Below are 13979 nucleotides of genomic sequence, written 5' to 3' on the forward strand. Positions count from 1 at the left end.
AACTGGCATTCAGATAATTAACGCACTGCTACTGTTAAACAAACTGTGAGAGGCGTTCTGTATAATGAGCATCCAGAAATATTTGCTAATTAATCAAAGTGTGTCTGAAGTAACGAAGCCTAAATTGCATTGGCATTTGCCGGGCAAATTTGGAAATAGCAGTATCTTCCAATCATTTCTAGACAGTTTTGTTTCCCTCTACAATCACAAATGCAGCAAATAGTTATGAACGGCGGTTGTGGCATGCTCCTCTCATTGAACTATAACTGTAAAACAATTATTTTCTAAAAATGTTAATGTCCACTGGATTCATAACCTTCTGACGCATGTAATTTAAATGTAAGCCTTCAGATAAGTGTAAACCTTAGAAGTCATTTAATGAGAATGTGGACAAATTCTACTTGGATGAGAATTAATATGTGGAGTTAATTGGGAGTTAAATGTATTTCTTTAAAAAGTCATTAAACAACCTAGGCTTTTCAGCCATAATTTTATATGTAACGAGTCTGGAAAAACTTGATACAGAACATCTAAGTGGCTGCCAAGGATCAGTAAAAAAAATAACTATTAAATATGTATACAGAGTCCTGTTGTTGTTCTATCTGTTTTGGTCCAAAATAGACTTCAGCATATTCTAAAGTTCACAGCGAAAATGCCCTGGTTAACTGGGAGCAATCCTCATAAAGCTGTTGTTTATCAGGTGTTACATTATAATTTGCTGTTGTCCAGTCTTGCTATCTTGTTGAAAAATGCAAAAATAATCCTGTTGAATTATTTAACAGAACTGTATTATTTTGGCAGATGTTAGATAAATATAAAATTGACAAACCATTTCCATACAAACGTCCCTATCTTTTGCAGCAACAAATAATGCGGTTTGATTAATTGTGTTGTGCTTTAGGGAGGGCTGTACCCAGTTAAAGTACCTTCCATCCATGCGTCTTTTACTCGTGCCATCTTGGTTTTCATCGGTAGAAGGTCAGCTTGACTTTAATTTCCTTAGTATATTAATATTTGTCAGTAAGTTAATTGAATTCTGATAGAGGTGGTGATAGTTACAACATTGCACATTAAAAAAATAACACTTAAACTCTGATAAAATGTAAGAGGCTAGAACGGTTTGCTCTGTTAAAAACTTGATTAATTCTCCACTTTGAATTAAGCAGCCTTATCATCAGAAGCCATGCCTTCACTCCCTGGGCATTGCAACTCCCTCCCTATACATTCTACCTCTCTTTTCATTTTTAAGATATCCATTTGACCAAGTTCTAATATTTCCTTCTCTGAACTGCTATCAAATGTTATGTTATTGCACTGCAGCAAATTAATTTGGGTTGCTTTTACTCATTCAGAGTCAAAATTAGAAACCTGAGGCAACTTGGATGCATACTTGTCATTGGGGAAGCAGTTCAGTTTGACCTGCTATTGCCTATTGCCTTTCCAAGTGAAGATTTTACAACCTGGTCTAACTAAATTGATATTCATCCATTTAGTAACCAATACTACTTTTGAAAAATCTTATGCACAAAGTAGGCAGATTGCCATACAAATTCTGGTGTACTTTCTGATGCCAACACTCCCAGCACTGAACTAATGATCATTCAGCCTCTGTTTCATTGTGTAGGGCATTCTGCATGCATGTCTAACAAATGCTATGCTCACAGCTTTGGCAAAAATAAAGACACGCGAACCCCACAGGAAACACATTAAGGAGCTCCAAAACAAACTTTAATGCCTAAAATAGACAGCAGGAATTGAACATTGCTTCATGCCTTTACATCATGAGACAGGATACTTTGAAGACAATTAAAGATGGGGAGCAAAACAAGATTAAATTACTGTGATGTTTCTTTCTCATTGGCCTCCACCCATGGAATATGCCAAAGATGCTGCGGCTTGATGATATGATTTTCCAGCCATTAAAAAAATTTACTCTCTAATTGTCTACCTGATTTATAAGAAGATCATATGCACGAGAAGGAACTGAAAGCCTGAGTGTGCTCATTATCTGAGATCAGACATCATTAGGTGTTCCCAGGCTTGAAGAAATTGGTCATTCTATAACATCAAAATGTAATGGAAGCAATTACTGTTGAGGAAGTGTGCCTTTCTTCCCGCCTCCATTTATCCCACTACCAGCTTTGTTAGCCCTTTGATCCACTCCATTCGAATTGTCTTGACAAGTTTCTGGCAGGATTCCACTGCTGCTGGGATATTGGCTTTGTGGAAGGAAGAAAACTGTTATTGCAAGTATCAAGTGCCGGGATAAGAAAGGCTTTGGGCTCTTGAACAGAGGAGCAAGAGTAAACGTGAGAGAGCCTGCTGACGCTGGAAATCCAGAGCAACACCGCACAGTGCTGGAGGAACTCAGCAGGCCAAGCAGTATCTTTGGGGAGAAATAAACACTCGATGTTTCAGGCCGACACCTTTTAGCAGGACTGAGCAAAAGTAAATCATTTAATCTCTCATTCCTGCTCTGTTAGTCATTGACTTTCTGACTAACCAGTGACTTAATTTTTCATCTCCCTTCCCTTAATATACAAAAAAAAAATCAGGCCTTCTCAGGTTAAAATTTTGTAAACCCTGAATACAGAGAGAGTTGGCAGATGAAAGTCTTTCTAAGCTTTATACCTGAAAAAACTGATACTAATTTTTAGATTTTGTATTCTAGCTTTAACTTTCCACACAATAGAAATAGTTTCTGCCCTGGCTCTCAGTTCCCCTCAGCGCCCTGAGATCAGTAACCAGGCAGGTACTGCTGGGAGAACTGTTGCTTGATTGATCCAGCGTGCTGATCTCTGGTGCAGTCTGTGTGGAGTTTGTATGTTCTCCCTGTGACCACATGACTTTCTTCCAGATATTTCTGCTTCTGTTTTCACTACATCCCAAATGTTTCCTTGGTTACTAACCACAATGTGTAGGTGCATGGTCGAAACTGGGAGACTTGGTGGAAATGTGGAGAGAAACAAATGATTCCATGATATTCCGTATGATTCCCTGGTTGCTAAGGCTCCAAGTCACTTTTTCACCTTTTAAATTCCAAGGAATATAATCCTAGTTAGTGTGATCTCTCCTTGTTAGTTAGCATGTAAAGCTTAGGTACTATTTGAGTAAATCTATACTGCACTCCCATCAGAAATAATATATTTTCATTGCAATGCAGTGTTTGATATGTTTGCAGTTGTCCAGGTGTTGTTTGTAGGGTTATGCCATAACTTCTGTTTACTTATACTCTGACCTCTAAACATACAGGCCAATCTTTGTTCCTATTCAATGATAATCTATATACCTGGACTTCCATTCCTACTAACTCATCAAAATTTACTCTGTTGTAAAACTAATAACAAACAGAATGGGATGAATCGGGCTGGTCAAGCAACATCTGTGGAGAGAGAAATAGTGTTAATGTTTCAGATCATTGGCCGTTCATTAAAATGATAAGATACTAAAAACTCAAATACATTTTACCTTACTATGAAGGAGGGTGTTTTAGAGGAAAGATGGTGAAGGGTCAGGCAGTATCTAAGGAGGGAAGTGAACTGTTGAATTTTCAGGTCAAGACTTGTATTACCAACTGTCTATTTCTCTCTGTTGGTGCTGCCTGACCAGCTGAGACCCTCCAGCAACTTGTGTATCACTCTGGATTCCATCATCTGTGGTTTCTTGTGTCTCTGAGTTGGGGAGAATGTCTGTGCTCGGATGGATTCCAGGAAACTATACATTACATGCTATGTTAATGCATGCTGAGAAAAGGTGGTAAAAGCTTGTTAATCAGAGTTGGAAGGTATCAAAGGGCATGAATAAACACTGGAAAGAGAGGGAAGAAACAATGCTTGAACTGTGTAATGCAAAATATTGTAGAGGAAAGAGCCTAAAACTGCACGTTTGAAATCTAAAACAAAAGTCGGAAAAAGTTCAAAAAACTTTGATAAAAATAATTATATTACATTTTATTCAAACTATCAATATCACTTTGTAGTTTAGTGCTTCCACTTAGAAAGGTGCCTAACTTTTCCCAATGGCAAGTTTGTCTAAGTGTCCTTCCGTATCATCATCCAAAACAATTGTACGTATAATATGCAGCTACAGTCTGCTGCGTAGTCCTGGAGGAAAACTAAGTTCATGTCTCTGGCCAAAGCATCAATATAATGCCCTCTAAAAGGAAAATATTGTAGCTGCTAGAAATCTAAAATTAAAGCAGAAAATACTGGAAATGTTCGATATTTCTGCATGGAAGTGTGTCAAAAAGAGGGCAATTCCTCCAATGACTCTTTCATCACAATGGGAAGCATTTTTAATCTCTGAGGATCACTTATTCCCACGAGGCATGGACTCACTGCAATAATGCATATCCTGTTACTCCAAGACATATTGGAACATTGGTGCATGGCACTGTTCCACCAGGGGGCTGTCTTTTTAACAAATGTTACTTAATATTTGTGTCATTCAGATTCACACAGCATTTCACTTTTGTAACACCTGATTAATTTCAATGACCAGTGCTTAATATTTAGGTATAAAATGGGTTCATTTCATTTCAATTTTAACAGTGGACTGATGCTCCAAATCATCAATGTGAAGGAATGGGAAAAAAGTTTTTTGTGTTGTATAATAGATATATATTGGTAAATATCTAGTCTTTATTGAAATACTACTCCTGAAGACATTCAAACTGTTACATTTATATTGGCTGCACAGTTTCCTTTATAACTACTGTGACTCTTTTTCATAGGTACTGGGTAGAAAACCCTTGGGAAATTCTGAGATAATAGAATTATTAAACACATCCAACTCTTTCTTGTTTTCCTTCACTTTAGTTTGTTGTGTTTTTTTCTTATTTCCTATGTAATATAAACACAGTAAACCTCTTTTCAGATAGAATAAGCAACATGGACCAGAAAATGTGTTGATTTTGCATGATTTTTTAATGGAATTTAAAACTCCTGTAAGCAAGAAAAGTAGAAAAGACTCCACGGTGATGTTATTTGAATGCATTAAAAATTTATCAAGTATTGTCTCCATAAGTAATTTTATATCTTCATAAATATTTGAAGTATCTAGAATGTAAATTAGGTCAATCAACAATGGAAAACAAAGATAGGTTAATGTATTTATATGTCACTCTATCAAAAACTGGCTCAGAGATATAGTTTTCCTAACTTTGATTCAAACTGAACCCTACTAAAGCTTTCTAAAATTAAAATCTGTTATTAGAAAATCAGTCAATCTTTGGTTATTTGACCCAGAAATTCCCTAATGGCAGGATCTTAGATAAATAAGAAATATCACAAAGACAGTTTGTCGTGCAAATTTTGAATGTTGAACTAGATTTGATTAGTACTGTGGTGAACTACATATACCTGGCTGGACACGCCCCTGATGACTGCTCCTGTGGCTCCTCCCACAGACCCCTGTATAAAGGTGATGGAGGTCTGAGCCCGGCCTCTCAGTCTCCAGGATGTAGTATGGTGGTCACTCACTGCTTGTTCCTTCTTCCAGTCAATAAAAGCCGATACCTCGCTTTTACGTCTCAGAGTGAGTTATTGATGGTGCATCAAGTATTGACGTTCTGCAAAAGAGGATTCAACTCAATAATCAGTTTCTTTGTGAAAAGAATGACTCCAACTTCATCAATGCTCTGAGAATTGTCAAGGACTGAAAGTGCTGAATGTCCTTCTGCAGTATGACGATAATGGAACAATAAATATAAGGAATAATTTTAATATAAGAAATAATCAAATAACGTATAAATAACTTTTCAATGTAATTTCTCATGTGACAGCTTCCACAGACGCTGCCTGACCTGCTGTGTATTTTCGCATTTATTTCAAGTTTCCAATTCTACAATTGTTCTGCTTTTACTCAGTCCTGTGTCTCTGTTTTCTTATGCTCTTCTTTCATTGGCAAAATTTCTGATTGTTTCTTGCCTATTTACAATGCCATCATCGCCAGGCCATGGGCCTCCTTTAATCATTCACATTAATCATGAATTGTTTACATGTTTGTGAGCTTGTGTATAACATATATCTGTTTAGGATGCCTCCCTTCCTCTCTCCAACAAAAGGAGACATATTCAAAGACAAAATAGACCTCATAATCCAGAATCTGGAATAAATGAAACTAAATACTGAAAGAACTCAATGAGTCAAGTGACATTGGTGGAGGCAAAAGTAGATGTTGACGTTTCGAGTCATGAGCCTGCATTGGGAGCAAAAGGAAGGAGGAAAGATTGCCAATACTGTATGTAGCAGTAGAATGGAGAGGTGGGACAGAGTGTAATAGGTGGAAACTGATTTTGGGGAGGGAGTGGGGAATGATGGGCCAATGAAACTAAGTGAGAGAAGAGGACAGAACAGGTGAACAAATAGGTAAGTAGTCCAGGTGAACAGGTGAAAAGGGGCATGAGAGAACACTTGGGTTCTTCTCTCTTATTTTCAGTTCTGACAAAGGTTCTATGACCTGAAACATTCACTGTGTTTCTCTTCCCAGACGCAGCCTGGCTTGCTTAGTATTTCCAGAATATTTTGGTCTTGTTTAAGATCACGACGGTTATGAGCTATCCGAAATTCTTTCACAAGCACACATCTGGTCTTTTTCTCGCTTGAATTTCTGTTGCTTAGGATGTAGATATCTCCTGGTTCAAATCTTGCTTGGAAAAAAAATGCTTCCTTACATTATTTTACTGCTCTGAAGTGCATCTGACATCCACTCAGCCATTCCGGATGCTGTCCCACATTTACCATTTTTTTAAAGATAATTTTCTAACCCTCATTTGTCAGAGTGCACTTGGAGTATTGTGAGCAGTTCTAGGTCCCTTATTTAATATGTTGGCATTGGAGAGGGTCCAGAGGAGGTTCACAAAATGGCTTTGGACTTGGACTGGCTGGAGTTTAAAACAATGGAGGGGGTGTCTCATTGAAACCTATCAAATATTGGATAGAATGGATGTGGAAAGGATGCTTCATATAATGGAGGACTCTAGGACCAGAGGGGACAGCCGCAGAATAGAAGGGAGTCCCAATAGAACAGAGATGAGGAGGACATTCTTTAGCCAGAATTTATGGAATTCATTGCCACAGGCAGCTGTGGAAGCTAAGTCTTTGGGTGTATTTAAAGTGGAGGTTGATTGATAGTTTCTTGATTAGTAAGGGTGTCAAAGGTTATAGGAAGAAAGCAGGAGAATGGAGTTGAGAGGGATAATAAATCACTCAATATGGAATGGCAGAGTAAACCTGATGGGCCTATTGCCCTGATTCTGTTCCTATTATCTGGAGGCTTGACCCAAAAGCAGCTCAACAGAGATGATTTAGGAGCAATAACTTCAATGATAGACTGCAAAGTAAGCAATCAAGAGAGATCAAAAACTAAACACAGAAGGTAATAATGTTACTGAAAGCTTGGAGCAACTGGTTGAGATCAGCTGATTTAATGAGTGAATGAGAACTGAGGTTAAGTAGGCTGCAGGTGATGTTAGAAACAAGTGGCGAGTAACTCATCTTACTTGGGTGGAGACTAGGAGGTACTTGCCTATTCAGGCATGACAGGAGTCCCCTCACTGACAGCTGGGTCCTGATGGTCCAGGATGAACCAGATGGATCTGGTAGAACTCGTCAATGAGTGAAGGATCCAAGATGTAACTGGACGGCACTCAAGACCTCTCCTCCGGGCTATACACTTCCCAGTCAACCAGACACTGCACACCCCAGCCACGATGATGTGAATCCATCAGCCAAAGAACTGTATGCACTGGACCATCATCCCAGGTTCCAGAGGTACAGGCTGAGGTTGATTGATGGTCCATAGACAATGGGGCTTAAGGCAGGACAAGGGGAAAGCAGATTTTATCCTGCGGGACAGTGGCAGCTGGAGATGGTAAGTAACTGGATTAATGCCATGGGTAATTTTGAAGGGATCAGTGAACCCGGGTGAGAACTGTGGGAGTCAGTGCACTGGGGCAGATCAGGGGTGAACACCCAGACACAGTTCCCTGGCCGGAGTAGTCTGGATATGTGCCACTGCACTTGGCCGGGTTGGAAGCTGGGATGGCCCTCTGCACCCTCCTCCAAGCATTTTGGCAGCAGCACACCAGGGCCATGGTGGAGAGGACCTCCACTGTTGGCTGCCCTACCAGGAACAGGTTGGTAGCTATGAAGCACTGCAAGGGGTGACACACCCATGGTAGATTATGGGACAACTTGGTCCCAGAGCAGATACCTCTTCCATGTGAGAGGGTTAGAGGCAGCGAAACATGGCAACAAACTTTGCCACTCGCTGACTGGCTCTTTCTGACTGACTGTTGGCCTGCGGATAATAGCCAGAGGACAAGCTCACGGAGGTGCAGAAAAGAGAGCAGAAGGCTTGCCAAAAGTGGGAAACAAATTGTGGTCCATGGTCTGAGGAATGTCGTGGATTTGAACTACATGTTTGGGAACCAGGACCCCCATCTCAGCGACTGATGGCAGCTTCAGAAGGGCAATGAAGTGGGCCACTTTGGAGAACTGGTCCACCACTCATGGTCACCATGGCTCCATCGGAAGGCGGCAAACCCATGGTGATGTGGGACCGCCAGCATTGTGGGGCTGGTAGGGGCCACAGGATACAGAGGCTGCTGATTGCAGAAATTGGACTGGGCACATTGAAGGCAGGCAGCGATGAACTGACATATATTTAGGATCATGGTGGGCCAGAACTGTCATCGCAGAAAATCCAGAGTCTGTTGTGCACCTGGATGGCCAGAAAGAGAAGAGGTTTGGGCCCATTGGATTACATCAGAGTGCCTAGTCGCCAGCATGTACATGCAGTTCTCAGGTGTGTCAGTCAGAGCAACCTTGTGCTGTAGGGCCTGGTGGATCTGGTTCTCAACATCCCGGATGATTGGGACAAGGGTTGAAGAGGTCAAGGGTTTCCTCAGTCTTCTCGAGTTTACGAGGTGAATTCACCTGAGTTTGCAGGCAGGTGGCCTGGCAATAGGGTCTCCATCCAGCAGTGCACCAGATGACCAGGTGAAGTGAGGGTTGTGAGTGGAGAACCAGGATGAGGTGAGTGTTGGGCGAAACGATCAGGCGGAATTGGATGGACTTATGGTGATCTCCGATGCTTATGCGCACAGGCCGCATGCATGCCCTAACCAGCTCAGAACACAAGGGGCATCCATAAATGACCATGATAGGTGAAGAGTTAGGCTCAGTAGGGGGACAAGCTGCACACACAGAGTTTGGTCCAGAAAGTTGTCTGTTGCCCCAGAATCCACCAAAGCCTCCTGTGTGTGTAGAGCCATCGGAGTGTGGAAGAGGACAGAGAGAATATTTTGGGCTATGGTGTTGGAAAGTGGGGCTGAAGAGAACTTAGCAGATAGAAAGTCCCTCGTCTCTACCTGGTAGCATTGTTTCCTGAACACAATGGACACATTTGATGATCTGGAGATCAGCTGCTCCACAGCACATGCACAAGTTGCTTCTCCACCAATGTTTATACCCTTGGGAGATTAAGGAAGGTTCTGGAGGCATTGATGATTCAAAGATTCAAGGAACATTTATTATTAAAGAATGTATAACCCTAACCTTGAGATTTGTTTGCTTACAGGCAGTTGAAAAGCCAGATACCCAAAAGAACACAATTAAAAATTTTTAAATGATGATGGTCATAAAGCCTAAAATACTTCTGGGAAAAGAACTGGCTGATGATCTGGTGGGGCATTCCCTAAGACACTTGTCAATACAGACGACCAGAGTGATGAAGCTTTTGAGGTTGATGGGCATCTCCCAGGAAAACAGTTTGTCTTTCAGTGCTCTGACTGACTGATGCTAACGGACTAGCAATGCTTCTGAACTCCAAATGCACATCATTGTGAAGGTCCTGAGTTCCACTATATATTTCCATATTACGATATAACAATTACAGCATGGAAATAGGCCATCTCGGCCCTTCTAATCCATGCCGAATGCTTACTCTCACCTAGTCCCACCGACCTGCACTCAGCCCATAACCCTCCATTCCTTTCCTGTCCATATACCTATCCAATTTTACTTTAAATGACAATATCGAATCTGCCTCTACCTCTTGTACTGGAAGCTCGTTCCACACAGCTACCACTCTCTGAGTAAAGAAATTCCCCCTCGTATTACCCCTAAACTTTTACCCCCTAACTCTCAACTCATGTCCTTTTGTTTGAATCTCCCCTACTCTCAATGGAAAAGGCCTATTAACATCAACTCTATCTATACCCCTCATAGTTTTAAATACCTCTATCAAGTCCCCCTTCAACCTTCTATGCTCCAAAGAATAAAGACCTAACTTGTTCAACCTTTCTCTGTAACTTAGGTGCTGAAACCCAGGTAACAATCTAGTAAATCTCCTCTGTATTCTCTCTATTTTGTTGACAACTTTCCTATAATTTGGTGACCGGAACTGTACACAATACTCCAAATTTGGCCTTACCAATGCCTTGTACAATTTTAACATTACATCCCAACTCCTACACTCAATGCTCTGATTTATAAAGGCCAGCATACCAAAAGCTTTCTTCACCACCCTATCCACATGAGGTTCCACCTTCAGGGAACTATGCACCATTATTCCTAGATCACTCTGTTCTACTGCATTCTTCAATGCCCGACCATTTACCATGTATGTCCTATTTGGATTATTCCTACCAAAATGTAGCACCTCACACGTATCAGCATTCCTAGATCCTAGATCACTAGATCTAGATGATCTAGTTTTCCTTGATCTCCTTAATTCTAAGATTTCAGCCCTAATGTAGGCAAAATATTCAATCCAGTGTTTCCCTTCCACTTTCTGGATGGTCAAAAACCTGACAAAACTCACCAGAGAAATATCCATATTTTTGCAAATAGTCGCTTTATTGTCCCAGGTCAGAGCTTAACTGGATAAAGCCTTGAGACTCAGAACAAGTCTTGAGATCTGAAACCTGAGTTCTTGAAAACATGGAACTCGAAACCTAGGGAAGGGTCCTGGAAGCACCTTGCTCACGGTGTTTTACTCTTCACTATTTTTTCTGAGGTGATTAGGCTGCAGAAGGCTGTACTCTCAATTTTACAGATTGCGACAACATAGACAGGCACTTCTTATCACTGAGCTAGCTGGCCCTCTGTAGATCAGTTTCACTTGTTACATGAAAGTTCATCAAGAGTTTAAATGTAAAGTAGTTTGCTTTTGATAGGGTTGCTTTACCTGTGTGTTTGCACACTCCAGTCCGGGATCATCTTTTGGAGCAGGGCTCTTCAGAGTTGCAAACTGAAATTACTGCTTCAGGAGACGTTTGTACACTGAAACATTTGCTACCATTGTCATCACTCATCAGAGCAGACGGACAAGAATTTTATATTGTAAAAGGTTAGTCCATCCCACTACAGTTGTTGGCATGTAAACATATTCCCGATAGTGTCCTTCCGAACATTGACTGACATTAACTAAGGTGTACCATTACTTGCAAGGAACAACATCAGGAAAGGGCAAGTTTTTCCAAAGTTTACATTATTGACTTGAATGTTGATCTGTTGAACCAAATGATCTTCATCAATAAACTTGCCTGAAGGACTCATTGTTATGCAGACCTGAGTCATGGGACCCCGAAGCTGGGAAACCTAGAAAACTTCAAACAAAAACAAAAGAAACTCAATATGCAGATATGAGAAACTCAGAATGTAGAATTGAGAATCGATGGCATTCTCACCTAAAGCTAAGTGATGAAACCTCAGCTGGGTTCCTCACTTAGTGGTGTCCTTCTGTCATGATGTGTGCTGGCAATATTGGAACTCACGTGCAGAAGAAAGACAGACTCCAATATAGAAAGAGCAACAAGAGTTTTTTTTCCATAATAATTCCAAAAGTACATTGGTGCTTCAGCTGAGCAACTCTGCAAGAAGTAGCATTCTTAAAACTAGGACCCCACAATCAGGCATCCACTTAAGTAATATTGTCATGGTCCTCTCTGTGAAATCCACATTCCGGTTCACGGTCCAGTCCATTGTTCCTTATTCCAGGTTTTCTGGTTTTCCCTTGTTCTGTTGGGTGCTCTAATTGAAGCACCTGATTCTCATTTTGGGCTGGCTACATAAATAACTGGGTTCAGCTTTGTTTGCTTGCAGGAAGTATGGGATACAGAGAGAGATGATGAGAATTAATCTAAGGGAATTGGGGGTGCAGGAATTCACATTAAAAGGGTTGCTGGGCATGGGTGAGAGAACACAGGCCAGGGTATTTTTAGCTTTCTTAAGTGGTACAGGGGTTTTTTATAGGATATGATGGATAAACAGAAATAGGGTACTAGGATGGGGAGGATAAAGTGTAGGTTAGGGTATGTGTATGTGCGATTGGGTGAAGGGATTTAGAATGTGAGTCCATCGCATACTCTGGAACAGAAGGAGGCGGTAATGCACCATTAAGCTGGGTGCCAACCACCGTAAAACAAGACAGAGAGAGAGCTTTGTTTGCTTAACATCAAATATATGTAAGGTAATGGAAAGGATGATAACTGAAAGGTTATCATATGATCTTGAGAAGAGAGAAATGCTGGCAAGTTATCAGAGTGGTTTTAGGAAGGGAAGGAATTCCATGGACTCAGTGATAAGGTTAGAGACTTAAATAAGAAAGGCCCAGGCAAATAAAGAATCAGTAACTGCAGTGTTTTTTTGACATTGAAAAAGCCTATGATATGATGTGGAAGGAAGGATTATTAATTAAACTGCACAAGATGGGGGTTGGGGGGAGAGTTTTTAATTGGATTAAAGATTTTTTGTTTGGTAGAAAAATTCAAGTTCGGATTGGATCAGAATTATCAAAACAGTACATAGTGGGAAATGGCACACCTCAGGGTAGTGTGATTAGCCCGTTACTTTTCATCATTATGATCAATGATGTCTTCACAAAGGTACCAGTGGATATAGGTAGGTCACTGTTTGCGGATGATGGGGCCTTGTGGAAAAGAGGCAGGAACACAGAGCATTTAATCAGGAAACTACAAGGAGCAATTGATGAAGTGGTAGAGTGGGGTTATGATTGGGGATGTAGATTTTCAGTGGAAAAAACTCAAACTGTATTTTTCACTAGGAAAAGAATTGAAGTATGGGATTGAATTAGAAAGGATTGGATCATTTAAATTTCTGGGAGTTATATTTGATTCACGATTAACATGGGCAGACCATATCAGGAAAGTTGAGGAGAAATGTAAAAAAGTAATAAATGTGATGAGATGTTTGATTGGTAGGGAATGGGGAGCAAGTTGTTCAGCATTAAAGAGAATGTATGTGGCTTTAGTAAGATCTGTGATGGATTATGGAAGTGTAGCATATGGATCAGCAGCTAGGTCTCTTATAAGGAAACTGGATGTGATTCAGGCTCAGGTTCTGAGAGTGTGCAGTGGGGCTTTTAAAACATCACCAGTATCAGCCCTGCAGGTAGAAATGGGAGTAATGCCTTTGGAATTAAGAAGGATGCAATTGATGGCAAACTACTGGGTTAATTTGCAAGGACACAATGATTCTCACCCTGCTAAAGGAGTGTTGCAGGAGTCCTGGGGAAATGGGAGGTTTCAGAGGGAAAACTTTAGTCGGGTAGGGAATGATATTGCAGGATCATGTGGAGTGTTTGATCTAAGGATAAGTCCTTCAGTAGTTTATCTGGTTGTAGCTCCATGGAAGCTGGTATGGCCTGACGTAGACTGGCATTTGTTAGAGGTAAAAAGGAAAGGAAAGTATAAAACTGATTTGTTAAGTGCATTTAACTGTCATGTGATGGAAAAGTATAGTGATTATGCTCAGGTCTATACAGATGGTGCTAAGGAACCTGAGACAGGAGTGACAGGGTTTGGGGTGGCTATACCAGCAAAAGCATTGCAATCAGCAGAAGAACATCTGATAAGTTAGCGGTGTATACAGTGGAGATGATGGCAGTGTTGGTAGTTCGAGCAAGTTTAAGGTCTTCTCACTCAAACAGCCGGCAAGATGTACTTCATGAAG

The sequence above is a fragment of the Hemitrygon akajei genome, chromosome 6 (genome assembly GCF_048418815.1).
Source record: "Hemitrygon akajei chromosome 6, sHemAka1.3, whole genome shotgun sequence".
NCBI lineage: Eukaryota > Metazoa > Chordata > Chondrichthyes > Myliobatiformes > Dasyatidae > Hemitrygon > Hemitrygon akajei.